This window comes from Schistocerca americana, chromosome 4, assembly GCF_021461395.2.
Source record: "Schistocerca americana isolate TAMUIC-IGC-003095 chromosome 4, iqSchAmer2.1, whole genome shotgun sequence".
In the NCBI taxonomy this organism is placed as follows: domain Eukaryota; kingdom Metazoa; phylum Arthropoda; class Insecta; order Orthoptera; family Acrididae; genus Schistocerca; species Schistocerca americana.
Genome location: NC_060122.1, coordinates 152,749,943 through 152,774,309, shown reverse-complemented (window position 1 = coordinate 152,774,309; position 24,367 = coordinate 152,749,943).

The following is a 24,367-nucleotide window of genomic DNA, read 5'->3' as shown; positions in this document are numbered from 1 at the left end:
TATGGATGCGGTTACCCTTGACGCTGCATCACAGACAGGAGCGCCTGCGATGGTGTACTCAACGACGAACCTAGGTGCACGAATGGCAAAATGTCATTTTTTCGGATGAATCCAGGTTCTGTTTACAGCATCATGATGGTCGCATCCGTGTTTGGCGACATCGCGGTAAACGCACATTGGAAGCGTGTATTCGTCATCGCCACACTGGCGTATCACCCGGCGTGATGGTAGGGGGTGCCATTGGTTACACGTCTCGGTCATCGCTTGTTCGCATTGACGGCACTTTGAACAGTGGACGTTACATTTCAGATGTTTTACGACCCGTGCCTCTACCCTTCATTCGATGCCTGCGAAACCCTACATTTCAGCAGGATAATGCACGACCGCATGTTGCAGGTCCCGTACGGGCCTTTCTGGATACAGAAAATGTTCGATTGCTGCCCTGACCAGCACATTCTCCAAATCTCTCACCAATTGAAAGCGTCTGGTCAATGGTGGCCGAGCAGCTGGCTCGTCACAATACGCCAGTCACTACTCTTGATGAACTGTGGTATCGTATTGAAGCTGCGTGGGCAGCTGTACCTGTACACGCCATCCAAGCTCTGTTTGACTCAATGCTCAGGCGCATCAAGGCCGTTATTTTGGCCAGAGGTGGGTGTTCTGTGTACTTATTTCTCAGGATCTATGGAGTTAAACTGCGTGAAAATGTAATTACATGTCAGTTCTAGTATAATATATTTGCCCAATGAATACCCGTTTATCATCTGCATTTCTTCTTGGCGTAGCAATTTTAATGGCCGTAGTGTCAGTAGAAACTTTGATCGGCAGTCGTAACTGTGGGGACTCGCCCACTCGTCGCAAATAGGGTGCCTACTGGATGCAGCGTTCTCGGAATGCTATACAACAATTTCAAACAAATAACTTTAGTAGTTAGTAGTTTTATTTCCAGAAGCAAATTGACAGTATTTAATTTGACTATAGCAATTGTCGTTAGCAAGAGGCGATAGGAAAATAGTACATGTCTTGCTACACACAGAGTGCAAGGAAACACTTGATATTGACAGCAAAGCACTAATCACGTTGATGGTCTGAGTGGCCGAGCGGTTCTAGGCGCTACAGTCTGGAACCGCGCGACTGCTACGGTCGCAGGTTCTAATGCTGCGTCGGGCATGGATGTGTATGATGCCCTTAGATTAGTTACGTTTAGGTAGTTCTAAGTTCTAGGGGACTGGTGACCTCAGAAGTTAAGTCCCGTAGTGCTCAGAGCCATTTGAACCATTTGAACTAATCACGTTGCAGACTCGGGCCAATCATCTGCGGCCGACGCCAGCAGGAGCTGCGTTTATATGCAGCTGCTGTAGGGGGCGCGCCTAGCGCTGCGTGGTCCGGTTCCGAGCACTATTGCCCTCCGATTCCTCACAGCCTTCTCTGCTCTTGTGTGCCGCCTCCTCGTTTCAGGGTTTGTAGTAACGCCAAAACAGTAATAATGGGTTAAATATTAACTTAACTTTCCGTTTCCCGCTATGTAACCAATCGGACGAAATGGTGATGTTTTCACGAGCGTTCGCAGTATCGTGCGTCACATTTAACTTACATTATCTTACGTTGGAGATCTCCGACACAGTTCTTCTTTGAATTAAATGATAGTATGAAGTACTCATATGATTTAGTTCACGTATTGTGTTCACCTAAATTCAATAAGATGAAAGTTTCCTGCATGTCGAAAATGTGGTAACGGCGTCAGGGAATTGAATTTTCGTGAACTTTCCGAAAGTCGTCTCAAAAGTTTTCCACCTCAAATAAAATATAATGAAAACAAAGTGCTGCTCTGCCAAAAGACGCTGATGTCAGTTCCATCGCATGTTTTGCGACTTTGAACAAATCGAATCAAGTGAGGCTTAACGTGTGTGTTTTGTGCGGGTTGTGGAGTTCGCTTGTGTTATTCAGTGGTTTGGTATCTAACTAATTTGTAAATGAAAATAATAATGTTATTTCACTACATAAGTAATTACAAAACATTTTTTTCTCCCGGCTAAGGATTTGGTCAAGTTGCTAAAGAAATGCAAGTTAACGTTATGTTAAAGTGTTGTCTGTAAGTTGTGTAAGTGTCACTAAATCGCAGCTCATACAACAGATTCTATACAACTATTGAATATGATGGAAACAGTTATCTTCAGCAAAATTATCACCAAAACCACCGAATATCAGCCGCGCACAGCACTGACGTATGTTACCTGAAACAATATTCTTCGCAACTCGTGCGTAATTAATTTCGGCTTCAAACATCAGCAAGAGATGTTTGTTATATGGATCGTGCTATGAGCACTGTTTTTAAAGAACCAATCTGATTCAAATTATTTTCATTGAAATGAGTTCGGGACCACCGGTGCACATTCATTTTTACACATTTTTATTGCCTTCGGCATTTATGTCTGCAGAGTTGCGTAATTTGAATTTGCCGCTGAGATAACTGTTAAGCTGGCGGCAGACAATTGACAGAGACTTTCTATTGTTAGGGCAAATTTCCTTTTAACAGGATAAGTATTTGAATTAATGCTTATTCAAAAAATTGTTCCAATGGCTCTAAGCACTATGGGACTTAACATCTGTGGTCATCAGTCCCCTAGAACTTAGAACTACTTAAACCTAACTAACCTAGGGACATCACTCACATCCATGCCCGAGGCAGGATTCGAACCTGCGACCGTAGCGGTCACGCGGTTCCAGACTGAAGCGCCTAGAGCCGCACGGCCACACCGGCCGGCTAATTAATGCTTATTAAACTTTACTTTTATATTGTGCACTATTTAGACTAATTTTCATCTAGCAAACCTTTGATACTTTCGTAAGAAACACAGATAAAAATGCTATACAAATCGCTATCATCAATGGCTGCGCTCCCTGTAGCGGAAAGAATTAATTAACACAGATAATGCTTATTGAGAGAAGAATTAAAGTTACAAATAATTATTAACTCATATTTATAATAATAATGAACTCTATTCTCAAGTAATAATTAACAAATAATTACAATTTCTTAACACACCTCAGTTTGATATTCGCCTTGCGTCCGCAACCTACAAAAGCCAACCAAAAAAAGGTAAAAACAAAGGAAGACGAACGCAGATCATGAAAGGAATTTACATTTATCATTGTCTTTGTATTATACACATCGATATGTCCAATTACATCATAAAATATTATATAAATAATTAATATTTATTATCGATTTGTTTTATTTCACCGGTTTTCCATGTAAGTAGGCTGTTTAGGTTTTTATATTGGTAACGCCACGTAGCGCTCTGTATGAAAATCACTGGATGTGCTGTGTGCAGTCTGTGGCTGGTTGGCATTGCTGTAATATTCGCTATTGTAGTGTTGGGCAGTTGGCTGCTAACAGCGCGTAGCGTTGCGTAGTTGGAGGTGAGCCGCCAGCAGTGGTCGATGTGGGGAGAGAGATGGCGGAGTTTTGAGAACGGATGATCTGGACGTGTGTCCATCAGAGACAGTAAATTTGTAAGACTGGATGTCATGAACTGATATATATATATTATGACTTTTGAATACTATTAAGGTAAATACATTGTTTGTTCTCTATCAAAATCTTTCATTTGCTAAATATGCCTATCAGTAGTTAGTGCCTTCAGTAGTTAGAATCTTTTATTTAGCTGGCAGTATTGGCGCTCTCTGTATTGCAGTAGTTCGAGTAACGAAGATTTTTGTGAGGTAAGAATTCATGAAAGGCATAGCTTATTGTTAGTCAGAGCCATTCTTTCGTAGGGATTACTGAAAGTCAGATTGCGTTGCGCTAAAAATATTGTGTACCACTTTAGTGAATGTCTGAGTACGTTCAGTTTTGCTCAGCTGTTTGAAAATCAAATAACGTAGGGGTTTATCAGCACAGTAATTCATTGATTTTTCTAAGGGGACGTCACACTGTTAGAAGCATAATTTCCTCTCGTCCCACTGTAGCTAAAATTTATCTCGTGGATTTTACAGGGTGGTGGCAATTCAGCTTTGTGCCTCAACTTGTTCCTGCCGAAGTGTTTTTCCTAAGCAACTACTTGATTTGTGTGTCGCCTCGGCGCTATACCATTGAACAGCGAGCACATTTTGGAAGCTTTGTCGGGGCCATGACACGCTACCTACAACTTTCCCGGTGGGTGTAAACCCTTCACCGCCTTGACTTCGTGCGGCGACTAGTGTTCACCATGGCCTTCAATCGCTTCCTATGGACATTGTTCCAGCCTCGCTCTATCGCCTTCAGTTTCACAACCTTCACATTTTGACGAGTGTGTGTGTGTGTGTGTGTGTGTGTGTGTGTGTGTGTGTTTGTGTGTCGGCTCGATGGAAATGGATGTTCAAGTCTGGTTGACACAGGTCGGCGTCCGTCGATTGCGACAACTGCGATCTGTAACTGTTAAAAGAAACTCCTCGCTTTGTTTTGTTAGTTTCAAATACTATCTCCCTTTTGTATAGATGGAACAGCACGCCGAAATGTACAAGCGGCCCTCGCTTATAATTGATGCAATGGTGTTCGAAGGATGTCTGTCTTCTTTACTGTTACACACAACGACTGCACCACTCGGTACCGCAACAACGCCCTTTATCTGAAACAATGAACCAAATATCCTTCGCGTGTTCGCGACGGGCTTATAAGCTTACGAGAAACTTGATAACAGTACTTTTTATGCCCGGTATGCAAATGAATGTTCAAACGTAGATAATATGATATCTCGAATAATAAGTAACACCATTCAAGCCGATGTCACATTATAGTGTTGCGAGGATGTTGATTTGTGAAGTATTGTAGCGCCGTTAATGCGTCGCTACGGTGCTAATTGAACAACTCCTACGTCGTAAATCCAGAGATAATGTATTGTCTAAATAACGTACAGAAAGCGTCGTAATACAACGTTCAATTACTGTTCCCTGTTAATAATGTCACTCAATCACCTTTAGCTTCGGCGTTCTATCGAGAAAATAATTATCCACAGTTACAGAATAAAGCGCAATTAAATGACGTAGACGACACGAAATATTAAAGTTATAACTGAGTTTATTGAACTTCTCAATTATCTAACCACTGCACTGGAAAGTACACCGATCTGTCATTCACAGAACTGAAGCTACGATTTACATCAGCAATTCTGACATTGACTGCGGCTTCCGACAACACGGCCAACCTGTGAATTCTTCATGATTGCGTGTATATGTTTCCTACTCAAGTCTGTTTGTAGAGTTTATGTCGGCGTCTGGTACATTGCTGTGTCCTTCAATGTTCGTGACAATCAGAGATCACGACGACCAAGTCTCAGAATTGATTAAGTATGCCGGCCTGGGTGGCCGAGCGGTTCTAGGCGCTACAGTCTGGAACTGCGCGACCGCTACGGTCGCAGGTTCGAATCCTGCCTCGGGCATGGATGTGTGTGATGTCCTTAGGTTAGTTAGGTTTAAGTAGTTCTAAGTTCTAGGCGACTGATGACCTTAGAAGTTAAGTCCCATAGTGCTCAGACCCATTTGAACCATTTTTTTTTACTTTATTAAGTATCACACTTGTTACTTTTCCCTCGCGTATATCTGTTCCGTCGTCTGGCTAAACGATATATGTTCTATCACTTTTCTTCAGAACTTTGACTAATACGTCAAGACGATACTCGAAAAACTTTAAAGTTCCAGATCGGTCTAAAACAATCTAATATCGGTCAATAAGCGTGCTTCTATCGCGACTTCTACAAGAGAGCGAATTAACCTATCCATTGAAGTTTTTCATTGCAGTCGCAGCGAACTTACAGCTCGATGAGGCTACAACTCTTTTCTTGGATAAATGTTTCTCTGATCACTTTATCTCGTCTGGGTTTTAACCTTCATAAAGCATATATTTTGAATTATTTGAAGTTTCATGCTTCGTAGATTAAGTGATCATCTGACAGTCTTTCATTTTGTTTTTTCCGTGGAATAAATGTTGTTAGTTCCCTAGTATTTTTGTTGGTCGAGCTTTTAATAGTGTTAATGTTTTGTTGCCAGTAGCTATTGTCAAGGTCAGGATAACTAATTTTTATATCTTTTGCTGTCATCAGGGGTATCATTAGGGGCTCTGTATTTGGGCTTAGAAAAATTATGAATTACTGTGATGGTAAACCTCTACGTTATTTGATACAGAGACAGCTGAGTAAAACTGAACGTACTCAGACAGTTCTCTCTTTACTTATTCTGATCATCACTAAACTGACACACAATATTTTTTTTTTTTTTTGGCGCAACGCAATCTTTCAATAATACCTACAAAAGAGTAGCCCTGACTAACAATAACCAATATCTTTCATGAATCACTTACCTCACAAAAATCTTCGTTACTCGAACTACTGCAATGCAGCGAGCGCCAATACTGCCAGATAAATAAAAGACTCTATCTACTGAAGGCACTAACTACTGATAGGCATAGTTAGGAAATGAGAAATGTTGATAGAGAACAAACAATGTATTTACCTTAATAATGTTCAAAAGTCTTCATATATATATCTATCAATTCAATACATCCATCTTTACAAATTTCCTTTTTCTGGCGGACATCCTTCCAGATCGGCAGCTTATAGTAACCTCTCAAAACTCTGGCATCTCTCTCTCCACATCCACCACTGCCGGCGGGCCACCTCCAACTGCACAACTCGACGCGCTGTTCACATCCAACTGCCCAACACTACACAAGCGAATATTCCAACAATGAGTCCAACCAGCCACATCCTACACACAGCACAGTCAGTGATTTTAATACAGAACACTATGTGGCGTTACCAACATAAGAACCTAAACAGCCTACTTACAGGTGTTTTAACATGGAACTTCGCGATAGTACCTTTGTGTACACCGATGGCTCTCGGACTGAGCGTGGTGTCGGGTGTGACTGTCATTGGCGCCGACGTTTTTTCGATGTCGGTTTCCAGAACTCTGCTCCGTATTTAGAGCAGAGCTCTTCGCCCTGTATCAGGCCACGCAGTACATCCGGCGACACAGGCTTTTCAATTGCGTCATCTGTTCAGACTCTCACAGTGCCCTTCATATCCTCTGTGTGCTGTACATCGTCCATCCCTTAACTGAACGCGTCCAGGAAAGCTGCCACTTGCTTCACTCTTGATGGAGCCACAGTGATCTTCGTGTCGGCTCCTGGTCACGCTGGTCTGACAGGAAACGAGGCCGCTAATGCTGCTTCCAAGGCTGCAGTCTTCGTACCTCAACCCGCTAGTTCTTACATTCCCTCCGATGATCTCTGTGTTGCCGAGTGTCAGCAGGTGGTGTCACTGTGGCATAGCCAATGGTCCTCCCTTCACGGAAACAAGCTCCGGGTTATTAAGGGGCTCCGGAAAGGCTCAAAATCATGAAAAGTTCAATTTTTACTTTTTTGCGTTTTCTGAATCTGCAGACTATTACCTTTTAATAGATATATAATTTATTCAATTCCGAAGACTACAACTGTTTTTAAATTTTTTTTGAAATGTGTTCTACATGGGCGTGACCCACTGTGGCGCTGTTAAACTGCTGTCAAATGGTGTTATTATTAACGTCCGTGTTCATCAGGTACATTTTAGTGATGTGAGATAAAGTATGTGTTGTGGCTAACCTGTGATGGTTCAATATATATCGCTGGTGTGATTGTCGATTGTTTCATGTTTATTTACTCTGTCGTTATCTCGAAAATATTCGTAATTAATTCTGTTTCTTGAGTCTCTGTTTTGTTGAAGTATAATAATGAGTAAAAGTAAAGTTATTAGAAATCCTCTGAAGGCTTTTAAGAAAAGGAGAAATGTTGGTATGTGTTATTACTGTAAACAATAAAGACGATAACCAAGTGAGTGAACCTAACCTCTCAAGTACACCTGCCCATAGCAGTCAAAGTGAGAAAGAAAATACTTCACAGAAGAAGCTTGGTTCAATGAGTGAAAACTATGAATGTTTTATGGGCGAATCGGATGTGAATGAAATATTTGATATGTCGGTTCTCAAAGGAATTTTTTCAAACTGTGTAAGATGTATTCATTGTAGTGAAGTTGGTCTGGAACTCTCCATAATAAAGCACGTAGGACTTGCTAGTGAAATACAACTGAAATGTGATAAGTGTTCATACATGACCACCTTTTGGAACAGTGTTGCAGTAACTGCAACTGAAGAAAATGGTAGCAAAATCTACGAACACAACAACGAGCGATGCTTGCTTTAGACAAGGAACGCCTTCGGGCTGCAGACAGGGCTGTAAAGAGTCTAGAAATACAAGCAAGAGTAAACAGGAGGAGGAACAGGAGGAAGCTGGAGGAGGAGTTTGCAGAGGATGAAGATAATCCATCCTATGGACCTGGAATGCACTAAAAAGTTAATCCAATCTTTGTCGCTCGATTCCCAAAACTTTTATTTTCTCATACTAATTACATGTTTTCTAAGGATCTTCCAAACATATTTGTTTCAAACTTTCAGTAAATGTTACACAGTACCTTCTGCATAATTTAACACAGCTTTTTTCCAAAAAACTGTATATTTTTGAATATATAAATAAAAAATTGCAAAAAAATGTTGTGAATTTTCATTACAATTGAAAAAAATCATCTTTAATAACTGAACTAAAATTTTGTAAAATCCCTGTATTAAATTGTAGCTCATATTCCAATAAATAATCTGTAAAAAGTTCAACTTCCTACCTCAAATACTTTGTGAGGAAAGATGTAATTTATAAGCGTTATTTTAACATTGCAAGTATAGGGCGTTCCGGAGCCCCTTAAGCCCTTCCCTGCGGCTTGGACGTCCTCTCAGCTTTCTCGCCGCGAAGATGTCATTTTAACTGGGTTGCGTATTGGGCACTGTCTTTTCAGCCATCGCCATTTGTTAAGAGGTTCGCCCCCACCACTTTGTGCATATTGCGCTCAACATTTGGCGGTCCGCCGTTTCTTGACGGAATGCCGTTTTTTTATCCGCTTACGTTCTCGTTTGTGTTTGCCGTCTGAGTTATCGGCCGTTTTAGCGAATGACGCGCGGGCTGTCGACCGCGTTTCTCTTTTTATCCGTCGTAGCAACATGGGGAAGGCTATTTAATGTTTAGTTGTGGACCTCTGTTTCTCTATGGTGTATTTTATAGACCTTTCTACACGTCCCTGTTTTTAGCTGTCTTCTCTTCCTTCGCTTTTGATTGACGTGTAGTCGTTTTTAACTCTTCTCTTTGCCTTCGTGTTCTACAGTTTTGACGTGGGAGCGTATGACCCTAGTTGTTTTTGCGCTCTAAAACAAAACAAAACAGACAAACGAAACCGAGCTGTGGACGTTGCTAGGAAAAGTAGCAGCTGTGAAGTTTTAACAGTATAAGTTTCGGCAGTTACTGGGCAGTATCCACCGTGAAAACACGCATTCTTGTACGAGGGGCCGTAAGAGGAAGGGGCGGAGGCTTGGCAGGCTTTAGTGGATCAGTTTCGGAAAGGCAAGAGCGGCAGCTGCTGAGGGACAGGGTGCTAACGTGGGATACCTTCAGTGGCCTTGAAGCGTAGCGCCGTATAACGATCCTGCCTTGGAGGCTGTTAAGTGGGAGATGTGTCTCACAGCTGGATAGTGACAGATGGTGACGCGAGACTGGACGCGCACGTAGTTTATGTATCAGCCGACAGAGGGCAATATTGGATAGGGGGGCTGTGATTTTAGTTTCGATTGTGACCACTAGAGTGCATTAAAGTAATAGAATGTTTTTCATAAACTGTTCTAGTATTTTCATAAGGTGTTATTATGTCTTTTTGTGTATGTAAAATGTTATAAATGTGTTTTATCAGTATGAATGATGCGTGAGTGTGATATAAGGTTAATATGAAGATAATTGTTTAACGAGTTATGTAGTAAGATTTAGTGTGGGAACATTTCGAAGAAGTATGATTATGGACAAAGGGTATGTTTGTAGAATAGATTTGTAAAGTAAGTTTATGGTAAAGCGAAAGTTAATTCAGGTATAAATAACAATAGTAAAGAACTTTAAGCATAAGCAGAACTTCAGCATATTAGATAATTACGTCGGTAAAAAGTGGAGTCGTGAGGTTTACTATTTTGCGATAGGTTATGGATGAAAAGCGCGGACTGACGCGGGAGAATGTTGTTTTGCTATTGGCTGTTAAGTAAACTGACCAATGGTAAAGCAATATTCTTCGCGCACCTTTCTCTGCTGGTAGAGAAGACTTGGAGTATTCTAGAGAAGAGTCGAAGGCTATCCATGAAAGAGATCGGACGTGTGTAGTAGTAGTTCCGATGGAAACGATTAGTTGCCGGATCTAGCAGTGTTTCATACATCAAAAGTGTTGGAAAGTGCCGGCATAATTATTCTGATGTGTGTGTAGAAATTTCGGTATTTTTAAGTGCATTTTGTGACTAGAAAAGACATATATTCCGCGCAGCGTATTGAGCAGGTCGGTGGCTAAAAACTGTGACTGCATTTGGTACCGACAGACTTAATATTTGGCGAGCATTCTCAGACAAAAAAAAATCTGTATTTTTGTAGCTATTACGTTTTCGGGAAATGCAACACCATAAACTTGCTAACGTGAGTGAAAGGGATTATGAGTGACTGTGTTAAGACTAGCACGGGCTTGGCAGTGATACTTGTCCACCTAAGTTTCAGAATATATTAATTGAGGACAAAAGTTCCAATCTTTCATGTCGTGTTTCTCCCGAAATGTAGATTAGTGACTTTAATTGCAGCCTGGTTCACGTCGAAGTACAGTACGTTTCACTCGGCTTTCCGACTGATGATCTGCTGTTCACAGGTAGGTGCAGGTACGTCGTAAAGGGACGCCGCCGCAGCCTGGCTCGTCAATCAATCAGAAGCTGATCCTGCACCAGTCTCACCATCATTAAGTGCCTGAATACCGAGACCTTAGTAATTTGTCCCTGAACTGCATCGGAAGAACCATTTTTATTGTCTGTATGCTAGTTAGAATCAAAGTCGAACCACACGGAGCTTCATTTCGCCATACATTTCACACAGTATTATTCACAGTACCTGTCAATGGAACAGAAGGTAACTGGACGTCCATGGTAGTGCTTCTCGGGAGGAACGTTTTGATTCGATGTTGGAAGGGGGAGGGGACGGTAAGTCGTGCGTCGGCGTCACCAGTTAAACTATTCTCATCCGTGTTAGAACAGCAGAAATTGTGGAAATCTTTGTTTACTTTTTTTACGACACATCACAACGATTTCACTAGGACTTTGATATTTCTTCCTATGTGTGTTCTTCACAGAGGAGACCAGATATCTGACGGTGAATAATACCCGCAAAAAAGAACCTTACCATTGCATAAATGTGAACGTGAATAGATGCCACAATTTCCATTCAATACCCTTTTTTAACAGTGAAAAAGTCATCTCTCTTTAAGTAGAAAAATGCAGTTATTTTTGAAGTTACGTGGTACCTAGAATGAAAAGAAAACAATAGTTAATTAGAAAGGCTTTGTGCATTGCCTGATAAGTACTGTTTCATCTACTTGTATGTATACATTTTCATTTCTAAATAGATGTTACAATAAAAATCATACAATCATTTGCACGTGAAAAGTTTATTCAAACCTTTAGCTAGGTTTCAACAGATATAAACCAGTCTTCCTGATAAGAAATAATAACACGTATATCACATAGTGTGAAAAGAGAAAGGAAGTCATAACGCTTACTTAACAGTAGAATGATTCATATAAGTGCAATGGCACAGACATAATGGCGAGTCAACAGATAAAATGATCCATGTAAAATCTAGGGCTACATGCTTCATACACACAAGCACGTAGACTTTCCATTGTACCTATAATTCTATAGTAGCTGACTGCTTCCACGTCCAGTATTTTAAATAGATGATGATTTCAGTTGTCTGGAAGATGGTTTTCCTACTGTTTCATTTATCTGCTGTTTACCACCACACAAACTTTGAATACAACACTTGTTATGGATTTTGCTTCGGGCATCAGGTTACTTTATAATCACATTGTTCGTTAAATGTGATACAGTATTCCAACTTCTTGAATCGCGGGTGGTGTCTCGTAATCTCAGTTTCACCGTTCAGTACTGAGATAATAGGCCTGAATTTCCATTTTGTGTAAACAACACACGATTGGACGGTGACGTCGCCTTCTGTTTCGCTGACGTCCAATGTGAATTAACCTTAAATGACTAGCGCAGTGGACCAGAGTCCCGCTCCTACCTACATTGGCCCCAGTTCCCCATTCTATCTACTCATGTTAGACCTAAAATTAATTCCTGCTAGAGGGCCTCCTTTCACATAGCTAGTGGCTTGACGAACCCCGAGTGTCTGTGTGCTAAGACCACTTGCTAGATGCGACACTGCTAGCTGGCCCTCTATGAAGGCCCATCAGCAAATGGACTTCCAATAGGGACAGAGCACACTCTGGTGGAACATGCTGCTACTGCTGCACCATGTCCCACGTAGGGTGCCAAAAATATGGGAAGTGAAATTACGCCGAGGTGCATAAAGTTGATAATATTGATTTCTTATTTAGTAGGTGCTGGAATTGATCGTTGTTAATCCAACAGAACAATAATTCTTTGCTGCAATTGGACGTCTAGTTTTCAATGTGGATAAGTCTTATGTATACGAAGTATAGTGAATTCAAACATCTTATTAGAACAAGGAACTGAATATGGACACACAACTCAGGGTGATTGCATAGGAGTATTCTCCTTTATACAGACATAACCACTTCACTGGTAAGCTGACAAAGGACACCACATATTGCTTGACACTGCCATCACTTTTCAGATCCCAGCGTATTTACCATTTGAGGCAATGTCATGGTCAGATATATACTGCGGCAGAAGTCACTGTTAACCCTTATCGTCTAAAGTTTTCACTACTATGGGTTTAATCAGATTATTACAATGTACTAAAGTGCACGTCATTTACGATGGCGGCCGAGTTTAGTTTCGTTCTGCGCATCTGACGTCAAAAAACACAGTCAGCCAATGAACAGAGAACGACGTTGCCAGAGCTTGACTGCAGTGCAGACCACGGACGAGTGGCTTCAGTTTTAGAAACATTCAGTCATAAATAAAGTAATTGAACAAAAGCAATGTCTTGACAGCAGACTTTCTTTTATAGGAAGTTTGGAAAAAGCATTCTTCATACCAGTTGCTTCATATTCTATTAATTAATTAAACCAAACAAGCAATAAGCCTCCTAATTCAGGTGATAGCAAGGAAAGGTGTTTGTATCATTCTCGCAACTACTTTTTCGCAATAAAGAACATCGGTAAATGTTTAATTCCTATTGTACTTCGACGAAACGTCAATAATTCACAGTCATACCAACAGTGTTTGTCGGTATTTTACGTGACGTATTAGAATCATCCAGGAGTTATTTCGAATGACGAGACGATTTAGTGTAATGGTTAAGGTATTCGAATGCCAAGCAACAGGTTCTGAGTTCAAAACCTTGTTCGACGCTTAATATTTTATATATTTAAAAACAATATCGAAGTGTCTTAATTTATGTATTTTATTCGTTTGAATGTAATTTATTGAAATTTCTAGTTCTTTGTCTCTTCATTATAATCATAATAAGTTTTAAATTTTTCTAATTTTGTCCTCCAATATTTCTTTTCACAGCAATTAAAAACAATGAAAAGGCACACATACAATATTCATGTTATCTGTTTTGTTTGTTTATCTTCTCTTCCGCAGTCGCTGTTTTACTATTCATATTGAAAGATATTCTTTGCGACAGTATTAAAAGTATTATTTAGAGCACAATTCCGGCTCGTACATTGCCGGGCTACTTGATTGTCTGACGCAATTCTTTGCTTCGCTGCTTTGGCAACATCATCATATTCAATATTTTCGTCAACTGATCTATGTTTTGGCAAGTGTTTGCTGTCCGTTGTGACAAACACAAATTTTTTGCGCATTGCACCTCACTGACAACATATTTTAGTTTCTATGTTTTATTACGTCCACAATTCAGTTTTGTGTACTTCGCCAATTTTGTTTTAATTCGAACTTTTTAGAAAAAAGCGGAATGGGTCTGGTATAAATAAAACTTTTACTACAGTCGCGAAAGACGGAATATTTCTCAATATTACATACGACACCTGTCTGGTACTTAAATTAAATGAGATATTGTTATGCAGTAAAGTTCATGTGAAATTTAGGTATATTGTCCACATTTCATTCTCAACATTGTGGCAACTAAAATCGACCATACGGAAAGTATACGCTATGGACTTTTACCTCTGCAAACTCTTCAAAATTTCGTGCAATTGTTTACTACATTTAATGCTGCACAATAACTGCTCTGAACATCGAAACAAAATTAATTCATTTATGAGGGGAAGGTATCAGTCAAGAAGATGTGTAAAAATCAAATTTTTGGGCCAAATAGTTTTTGCGAAATCGAATGATAAGTGTGTCAAAGCAGTCGGAACACCATGTGCCTGCACAGGCGGCCAGTGCAGTGATGACAAAATCGCGCACAGCGCGGAATGCGGGGAGCACGTGTCTGTAGCACCGAAAGTGTTAATGCGGCCGTGGTGGCTTTACTTCATAAACTGCGCGCTCCCACCTAACCGTAAGTTTGCGAACTATAGTATACTATGGCACTGCTTCTCTTGGCGCGTGCGTCGTTTGCAACTGGCAACGCAGCGATGTCTCGCGTCTGGGCGGGCATGAGCGAACCGCCAAGATAAGAATTGAACTATGGTAACCAGTCCTGGCTTCGCACAGGTAGCACTACTATGATTGGTCGACTTATCTAGTACATCGATAATAAATTATACACACAAAACTTCTTAGTGAGTCAGTATGTCTATGCAGTCCGCCCGGTTGGCCGTGCGGTCTAACGCACGGCTTTCCGAGCGGGAAGGAGCGCCTGGTCCCCGGCACGAATTCGCCCGGCGGACTTGTGTCAAGGTCTGGTGAACCGGCCAGTCTGTGGATGGTTTTTAGGCAGTTTTCCATCTGCCTCGGCAAATGCGGGCTGGTTCCCCTTATTCCGCCTCAGCTACACTATGTCGGCGATCGCTGCGCAAACAAGTTCTCCACGTACGCGTACACCACCATTGCTCTTCCATGCAAACATAGGGGCTACACTCGTCTGGTATGAGACGTTCCCTGAGGGGGTCCACCGGGGACCGAACCGCACAATAACTCTGGGTTCGCTGTGGGGCGGCGGAGGGGTGAAGTGGACTGCGGTAGTCGTTGTGGGGTTGTGGATCACTGCGGCTGTGGCAGGGACGGAGCCTCTCCGTCGTTTCTAGGCCCCCGGTTAACATACAATAAAATATGTCTATTACCGAAAACCGTACCAACATCCCTACAGCAGAATGAAATTTTCACTCTACAGGAGAGTGTGCGTTGATATGAAACTCCCCAGAAGATTAAAAGTGTGTGCCGGTTCGAGACTCAAATTCAGGACCTTTGTCTTTCGCGGGCAAGTGCTCTACCAACTGAGGTATCCAGTCATTACTCACGATCCGTCCTCGCAGCTTTACTTCCAGCAGTATGTCATCTCCTAGCTTCCGGACTTCACAGAAGCTCCGCTGCCAACTTGCAGAACTAGCACTCTCGGAAGAAAGGAAGGTAGCAGACGAGGTACTGGCGAAAGTAAATCTGTGACGACGAGACGTGAGTCGTGCCGGATAGCTCAGCTGGTTAGCCGGCACGGTAGCTCAGCGTGTTCGCTCAGAGGGTCAGTTACTCTCTGTAGTAAAAAAACTAAGTTAATGGATCACCGGTGGACTTGAAGAAACATCATGGGACGTCCGCCCCGAACAAATAGAATGAACAATAACGAAAAAAATTTCGTTAGAGCACTTCTCCACGAAGGCAGAAGTACAGAGTTCGAGTGTCGATTCGGCAAACAGTTTTAATCTGCCCGGAAGTTTCACCCCTACAGTAGTTCGTGAGATTTGCCTCCACATGCAGACAGAAAAACGGTTTGACGAACTTTAAGTTGTGTGTATGTACAGGTAAGCGACATGATGAAGAAACGACAATGCCACTCACTATACTTAGTGAAAGTTCTGTTAAAATAGCATTGAATCGAGTAAGTGGTGGCTCGAACTGTAGGCGTTGAAATGCTTGCGGAATAAACAATGACTTTTTATTCTGGTTTACAAAAAGTAGTCCGTTCTCGAACGACAGTTAATTTAAATTTCTAACTTATTTCAGCACATACAGTAGTGCTCAACACCAACGGTTCTTACAGTCAACAAGGAATGTAAGATCTGAAAGTGATCTCTTTAATGCGTATAGAAACCGGCAATACGAAAAAAATAAACAATTTAAATGCGGCCACGACTGTGTGTATTGAAAATAGGTATAGTTTTATGAAGGTCACTGTTTTTCCTAAGACGATGTTCCAAAAAAATTTAATTTAAACTTAATAACTTATGAGTGAACTACATATATGTCGAACCAGAGACACAGTAGGAACGGTAGAGACATGGTCAAAATTCCACACTCGAAATAAGTTCCGATTGTCATAATTACACTTGCGAGACTGGGTATGGAAGCTTCCAGCACCAACTATGTTGTCCCAGTCTTCACAATATATCACACTGTCTCGCCGACTTCTGAAGAAATTTCTGCACTGTTTGCAAACAGTGTGGGTCAGAGAATGCTCAGGCAAGGTTCTTTGCATCAGATTTTCCCTCCATGTGTGTGTGTGTGTGTGTGTGTGTGTGTGTGTGTGTGAGAGAGAGAGAGAGAGAGAGAGAGAGAGAGAGAGAGAGAGAGAGAATGAGAATGGGGTAGCAGAGTGAGCAATTGAGAGGTATAAAAATACTAAAATACTGAAGGCGAATAGTAGGTGAGTCATGAAAAGAGTGGTGTGTGAGATAAACGTGAAGGCTGGAAATATGAGATAGCTAGAAAGAAATTGAGGTGAGAGTTGTAGAAATAGAAAGATTTGAGAGCCATAATGGGGGATGGTTTTGAAAGGAGAACAATGGAATGATTCAAAATTGTAGAGGATGGAGGGAGAGTGATGTCGAGTAGAAAGAAAAGACCGCAGATGAAAAGAATGGAAAATTTTATTTGAAGTCCTACCGACGACTAGCTGTCCCTGGGGGACGAGTTTGAGTGCACGTCGTTCGCAAGCGCATTGTGAACCGTTTGGTGTGAGTCAGTATCAGTCGATTTTTCTAGCGAGAACAAAAAAATGGTCAGACGCCTAGGAGAGCTAGGCGCTCCGCTTCAATGTGGCTTGCAGAATACTCAGGCGGGGATCTCTGCGACAGCGTTCCCGCCCAGTGGCTGATAAGCCACTGGCGGACTAGTTTCTCGCAAGTGGATACGCGACTCACCACGCTCTCTCGTGTTCGACCGCCAGGTGCCCAGCTCGACTGACCAGCTGCGCGGCGAGGAGTTCCCGACGGGGAGGCTGGTGCGCATGCGCGACCCGCTGGAGCAGCAGCTGGTTGACATGGCGACGAGCGCTGAGCGGCAGAGTCTTCTGCGTCGACGGCCGCTGGCCGCTTGGGGGCGGCAGGGCGGCGTGGGCGGCGTGGGCGCGCTGCAGGCCGACCCGGGCCCTCCGCAGGTAACTGCACGTGGGGGCCGCGCGCGGGCCTAGGCGAGCGCACCGGCTCCACCTCAGCGAGGTCGGCCCGCGCCACACGACTCCACTCCTCCAAACTCACGTCCAACCCACCACTGGCTATCACTCGTCACTGTACTGTCGTGTAGCTGTTCGTTGCCTGCATTAAATAACTGCACTTACCACGTGCAGTCGTAGTCGTAGGACTCTGTAGACATCTTCACCTGGACTATAATACCCACGAACCTCACCAGCCACACCACAGATGTTGCTTGTACATCGGTGCCCCAAGATGCACCGTATACCTCTATATGACTAATAATACGGCCTATCAGTGTAGATGAATATGCTTCACATAGCTTCTGAAGAAGTACTCATATCAAATTGATGATAAGATATTCTCATCCCTATTCTGGTGTTGTCTTCCACTGTGGTCGATGTGCCTACCAACTCACTGAAATGCTATTTTCACATTTTTATTGATTAAATAAGACTTTTTTTGGAGAGAAATTGAGACTCAACATAGAGGCAGAAACTTCAGTTGAAATATGGCTTACCTTATTCCCTCAAATTAAGGCGAAAAACGTCTCCATCAAAATATCTTCCAAGAAAATTTCTTTTCCCCTGCCAGCTCTCCAAACAGAAATACTAAAGCATCAGAAATACTACTGACTTCTTTCTGCTTTACATATGTCATGTGTGCTGACAGACTTTTGCATGTGAAGAACTGAAGATATGTAGTCAAAGAAGATAATGGACAAGTAATAGAAACAAATGTACCCCATAGAGACTGTAAACCAAACTTACATACACACACATGCACACACACACACACACACACACACACACACACACACACACACACACTGAGATATACATATGCAACTTAGGAAGTAGGTGGGCTGTACCTAGAATATTTGCTGCCATCCTTCACACACAATTCCTCTCCACGTTGTCTCTTTGTTTTTTTGTCTACTTTTACCTGTGAACTTCCTTTTTTGTCTTCCATGTCAATCACATTGCCACTCTCTTCTGTAGTTGTCCTAAATCACTTTAGATTAATGGCAGTGTAGTAGCTCTGAATAGATTATGACACTTTTCCTTCCTTATCCACACTTTATCCAAGTTTGAGTACGTTGGCTAAGGACATATTGGTCAATATCTCGTTAAACACTAGTGCTCACTTCTTTTCCATCTCCACAAAATTTCACACACTCTGTGCCATCTTCACATTTCTGTGAGTCCATCATCCTCTATTCAACTCTATTCGCCATGAGTTTTTTGTTTTAACCATCTCTCAATAATATGCCTCTCTTACACTGCTATTTGTCTATTTTTCTCACACTTCTCTCCTTTCATCTCTCTCGCCCTACATCTTCCTAATCTCTCACCTCCATTTCTTTCTATCTCACTCACACCCATCTCATTCGTTTCTTGTTTCTGAAACACTCCACTCTCTTCCCTTCTGTTTTTTCACTCTTTTTGCCGGCCGAAGTGGCCTTGCGGTTCTAGGCGCTGCAGTATGGAACCGCGAGACCGCTACAGTCGCAGGTTCGAATCCTGCCGCGGGCATGGATGTGTGTGATGTCCTTAAGTTAGTTAGGTTTAACTAATTCTAATTTATAGGGGACTAATGACCTCAGAAGTTGAGTCCCATAGTGCTCAGAGCCATTTGAACCATTTTTTCACTCTTTTTCTATATTTTCACATCTGTCTTTATCCCCCCCCCTCCAGTCCTCCCTCCTACTGCCTCTCCTTCTGTCACTCTCTCTGCCACATGCACACACATGGAAAAGCATATACTATCAATATCTCTCCCACCCTCATTGATCTTCTCTATTTTCCCTATCTCTCGATTGCATCGACCTCTTCCTCCTCTATTCTGCCCATACTACTCTGTACTGTGTTCTCTCTCCCCTTCTTCTTCTTCTTCTTCTTCTTCTTCTCTTGTACTCAAATGAGACAGGAGGAAATTTCTTTCAGGAGAAGTAAGTCTTAGTTATACTGTATTAGAAATTTTGTGGTTTCACTATACAAAGTAGGTGAAACCTGAAATAATTTCTTTGCACAGGTATGGAAAATTGCCATTCCAGTACCTTTCCTGCCTGACATGGTTCCCTTCTGAGACGAACTCATTACTGAGATGACATTAAACCCAAATCTTCCAGACTTGTAGCACACAATGTTACAAACCAAGATCGCCTGCTGTGAAATGAATTCATGACCGGTTTCGACGGAAACTACCTGTCACCCTCAGATCTACCATGTACAGATAGAAAACGTCAACGCAGTAATTTCTATGATAATGCAGCAACTATATACAAGGAGCTATAATATCTGAATAACAAAAATTACATACTTATCAAAAATATAACTACACAGTCGACATACTGAGAACATGCTCCAGTTATAATAATACAGCTCCATACCAGTTTGCCAGATATATAAAACATGCTAAATAAAATATTCATAGCATGAACAAGGAGTACAGGACCAAAACTGTTGCATCAGTAAAGACGATCCGTCGACGACAACTCAGAAAAACTGAGCCAATGCGCTTTAGAGCCAATCTAAAGTGGTTTCAGGCTTGGTCGCCCGATAGCTCTAACGCACGAAGATTGTACTAACTATTTACATAAGACATTTTTTGAAACATGTTACATGACAAATCACCTATATATAGGAACTTAGTTCCAAATGGATGATAATCACCGACATGGCTCACAGCAAAAAACAAGTACATAGGCAGGCACAGGTTGGAATGCATTGCAGATATCTATGATCACAATATATAGGTTTTACACGTACATGATGGCAGGCTGAATCTCCTCAATCACACTGAACATCTCTGAACATTCTACATTACCTGCAAACACGACTCCAATATTCCTACCGTTTCCACTCTACTTTCCAATCCAATATGATGCCAACATGCTGCCACCCCTTTACCAACATGTCCCACCAACCCTCCACTTACACCCCCCCCCCCCTCTCCACATGCTCACCCAACGCAACTTCAACCACCTCCTCCTTGCATATCATGAACTCTGCACCAACATTTACACATCCTACCAGCTATAGGTCCACCCCACCCAATCCACCGAAATGTTATTTTCCTGTTACGTCTTTGCTGTTTTTCTTGTATGTCATAACTGACGTTTTATTACGTTACAAGATGTATCTTTGTTTAAAGCAGATAAATATGTAACTTCATCCTATTATTACTAGAGCTTACGTTATGCCTCAATCAGCTGCATCACAATTTCATGTGTCTAATTTTGAATGTACAGTAGCCTAGTTGTTCCTGCGGCGACTAGATGGCGCTCGTAGCAACACCATGTTTACTTGCCCACACTTTCTAACGTGGGCACCTCAGTCTTGTTGCTACCCTTGTTCACTCAAGTACGAGCAGCTCTTAGCGGCTCGCCATCTTATTTACAACTATTCATGACGTCGCCTTTCCGGCTTAGATTTTTTTTAAATGTGACTTTTAAGTACTGCATCTCTTTCCAGTCAGTACAAACTTTAATTTTATTAATGTATTATATACCTAATATGTTTTAGAACAGTTAGTTTAATTCTGAAGACGACGCTCATACTAGCGTCGAAATCTGGTCAATTTTGACTTAATATTTGTGACCGAGGGTTTATTTGTTCTAATATACAACTGAGTGAGACTGGATTCGTGAGCAAATTATAAACAGTGGATGGCAATTTTGTAAGGTAAATAACCTAGAAAAGAACTAGGATGACGGCTAGTAAATGTCGAAACTGGTCATGAAGTAACTGTTCCACAGCAAGCGATCTTGGCTTCTATTATTATATACTATAATATTAGATTGTCCCAACAACACGTTAAATCTTCTAGGCTTGCTTTCCCTTTTTCTCCGTGTTTCACCAAACACTGCTCTCTTATCCTCTCTACATCTACGTCTACATCTACATCTACATGATTACTCTGCAATTCACATTTAAGTGCTTGGCAGAGGGTTCATCGAACCACAATCATACTATCCCTACCATTCCACTTCCGAATAGCGCGCGGGAAAAACGAACACTTAAACCTTTCTGTTCGAGCTCTGATCTCTTATTTTATTTTGATGATCATTCCTACCTATGTAGGTTGGGCTCAACAAAATATTTTCGCATTCGGAAGAGAAAGTTGGTGACTGAATTTCGTAAATAGATCTCGCCGCGACGAAAAACGTCTTTGCTGTAATGACTTCCATCCCAATTCGCGTATCATACCTGCCACACTCTCTCCCCTACTACGTAATAATACAAAACGAGCTGCCCTTTTTTGCACCTTTTCGATGTCCTCCGTCAATCCCACGTGGTAATGATCCCACACCGCGCAGCAATATTCTGACAGGACGAACGAGTGTAGTGTAAGCTGTCTCTTTAGTGGTCTTGTTGCATCTTCTAAATGTCCTGCCAATGAAACGCAACCTTTGGCTCGCTTTCCCCACAATATTATCTATGTGGTCTTTCCAACTGAAGTTGTTCGTAATTTTAACGCCCAGGTAATCTTTTCTAAAACGCTTTGCAACTGATACTGGTCTTCGAATGACCTTACTAGACGGCAAATTACAGCATCATCTGCGAACAACCTAAGAGAACTGCTCAGATTGTCACCCAGGTCATTTACATGGATCAGGAACAGCAGAGGTCCCAGGACGCTTCCCTGGAGAACATCTGATATCACCTCAGTTTTACTCGATGATTTGCCGTCTATTACTACGAACTGCGACCTTCCTGACAGGGAATCACGAATCCAGTCGCACAACTGAGACGATACCCCATAGGCCCGCAGCTTGATTAGAAGTCGCTTGTGAGGAACGGTGTCAAAAGCTTTCCGGAAATCTAGAAATACGGAATCAACTTGAGATCCCCTGTCGATAGCGGCCATTACTTCGTGCGAATAAAGAGCTAGCTTCGTTTGCACACGAACGATGCTGATTACGTATCAATAGATCGTTCCCTTCGAGGTGATTCATAATATTTGAATACAGCATATGCTCCAAAACGCTACTGCAAACCGATGTCAATGATATAGGTCTGTAGTTCGATGGATTACTCCTACTACCCTTCTTAAACACTGGTGCGACCTGCGCAATTTTCCAATCTGTAGATACAGATCCATCGGTGAGCGAGAGGTTGTATATGATTGCTAAGTAGGGAGCTATTGTATCAGCGTAATCTGAAAGGAACCTAATCGGTATACAATCTGGACCTGGTGATGAAATAACTTTCACAGCGAGTGATCTTGGCTTCCAATATTTTATACTAACAGGGGAACCTCCCCATCGCACTCCCCCCCCCCCCCCAGATTTAGTTGTAAGTTGGCACAGTGGATAGGCCTTGAAAAACTGAACACAGATCAATTGAGAAAACAGGAAGAAGTTGTGTGGAACTATGAAAAAAATAAGCAAAATATACAAACTGAGTAGTCCATGCGCAAGATATGCAACATCATGGAGAATCTGAGTTCAAGAGCGCCGTGGTCCCGCGGTTAGCGTGAGAAGCTGCGGAACGAGAGGTCCTTGGGTCAAGCCTTCCCCCGAGTGAATAGTTAAATTTTTTTTATTTTCGCAAAGTTATGATCTGTCCGTTCGTTCATTGACGTCTCTGTTCACTGTAATAAGTTTAGTGTCTGTGTTTTACGACCGCATCGTAAAACCGTGCGACTAGTAGACGAAAGGACTTGCTTCTCCAATGGGAACATCTCACGTATTTAATGCACTCTCGTCCAAAGTAGCGAACAGTCAACTGCCAGCCAGGGAGCCTCGTTAGTAGGAATACTCTCTCTTCCGTGCGCTGTAGTCGACTGTCGTCGCGTGTTTCGATGTTTGTTTCGATGTAGCGTTCCCATCCTACGGCGCAGTTACCTCGCATCGGACGGACGGACAGATAATAATGGTCTGAAAATAAGAAAATTAAAATTTTCACTCGAGGGAACACGTGAACCAAGGACCTATCGTTTTGCAGCTGCTCACGCTAACCACGGGACCACGGCGCTCCTAAGCTCAAACTCTCCTTGATGTTGCCTATGTTACGCATGTACTACTCAGTTTGTATATTTTCTTATTTTTTTCATAGTTCCACACAACTTCTTCCTGTTTTCTCGATTGATCTGTGTTGAGTTTTTCAAGGCCTATCCACTGTGCCAACTTATAACTAAATGTGATGGGGGTGCGATGGGGAGGTTCCCTTGTAAGATATTAAGTCTTCCCAACAACACGTTAAATCTTCCTGACTTGCTTTCCTTTTTTCTCCATGTTTCACCAGTCACTCATGTCTTAACCTCTCTCTTTGCCCTCTCACCAGATTATGGTTGTTACAAACACACACACACACACACACACACACACACACACACACACACACACACACAACTGTAGGCGCACAGATTCACGTCTTGCGGCAAAGAAGGCATGGCCGCACACTGTCTAGTACACTGGTCGTGGCACGTGGGCATGCTCGCACAACCGCACGCACGCATGAGGCTCCCTCAGCCGAGAGGACGGCCGTCGGCACTCCACACGCCACACGCACCGTGCCCGAGAGACTGGCACGGCGGCGGCGCCCCCGCTGCGCGCTCGTAGTGAGCCGGCCACTGTTCCAGGAGCGGTTCATGACGCTGTCCGATATCGAGCAGCAGCTGCGCTACCACACGCAGCAGACCAATCGTCTGCGCAAGATCCTCAACGCCGCCGCCCCGCGCCGAGCCTGAGGGGACCAGCCACGCCCTGCTCTCCCACACAGTTTCTGCGATCCCCCAGACCCACCCAGTTCCCCCTATGCTTGCCCTTA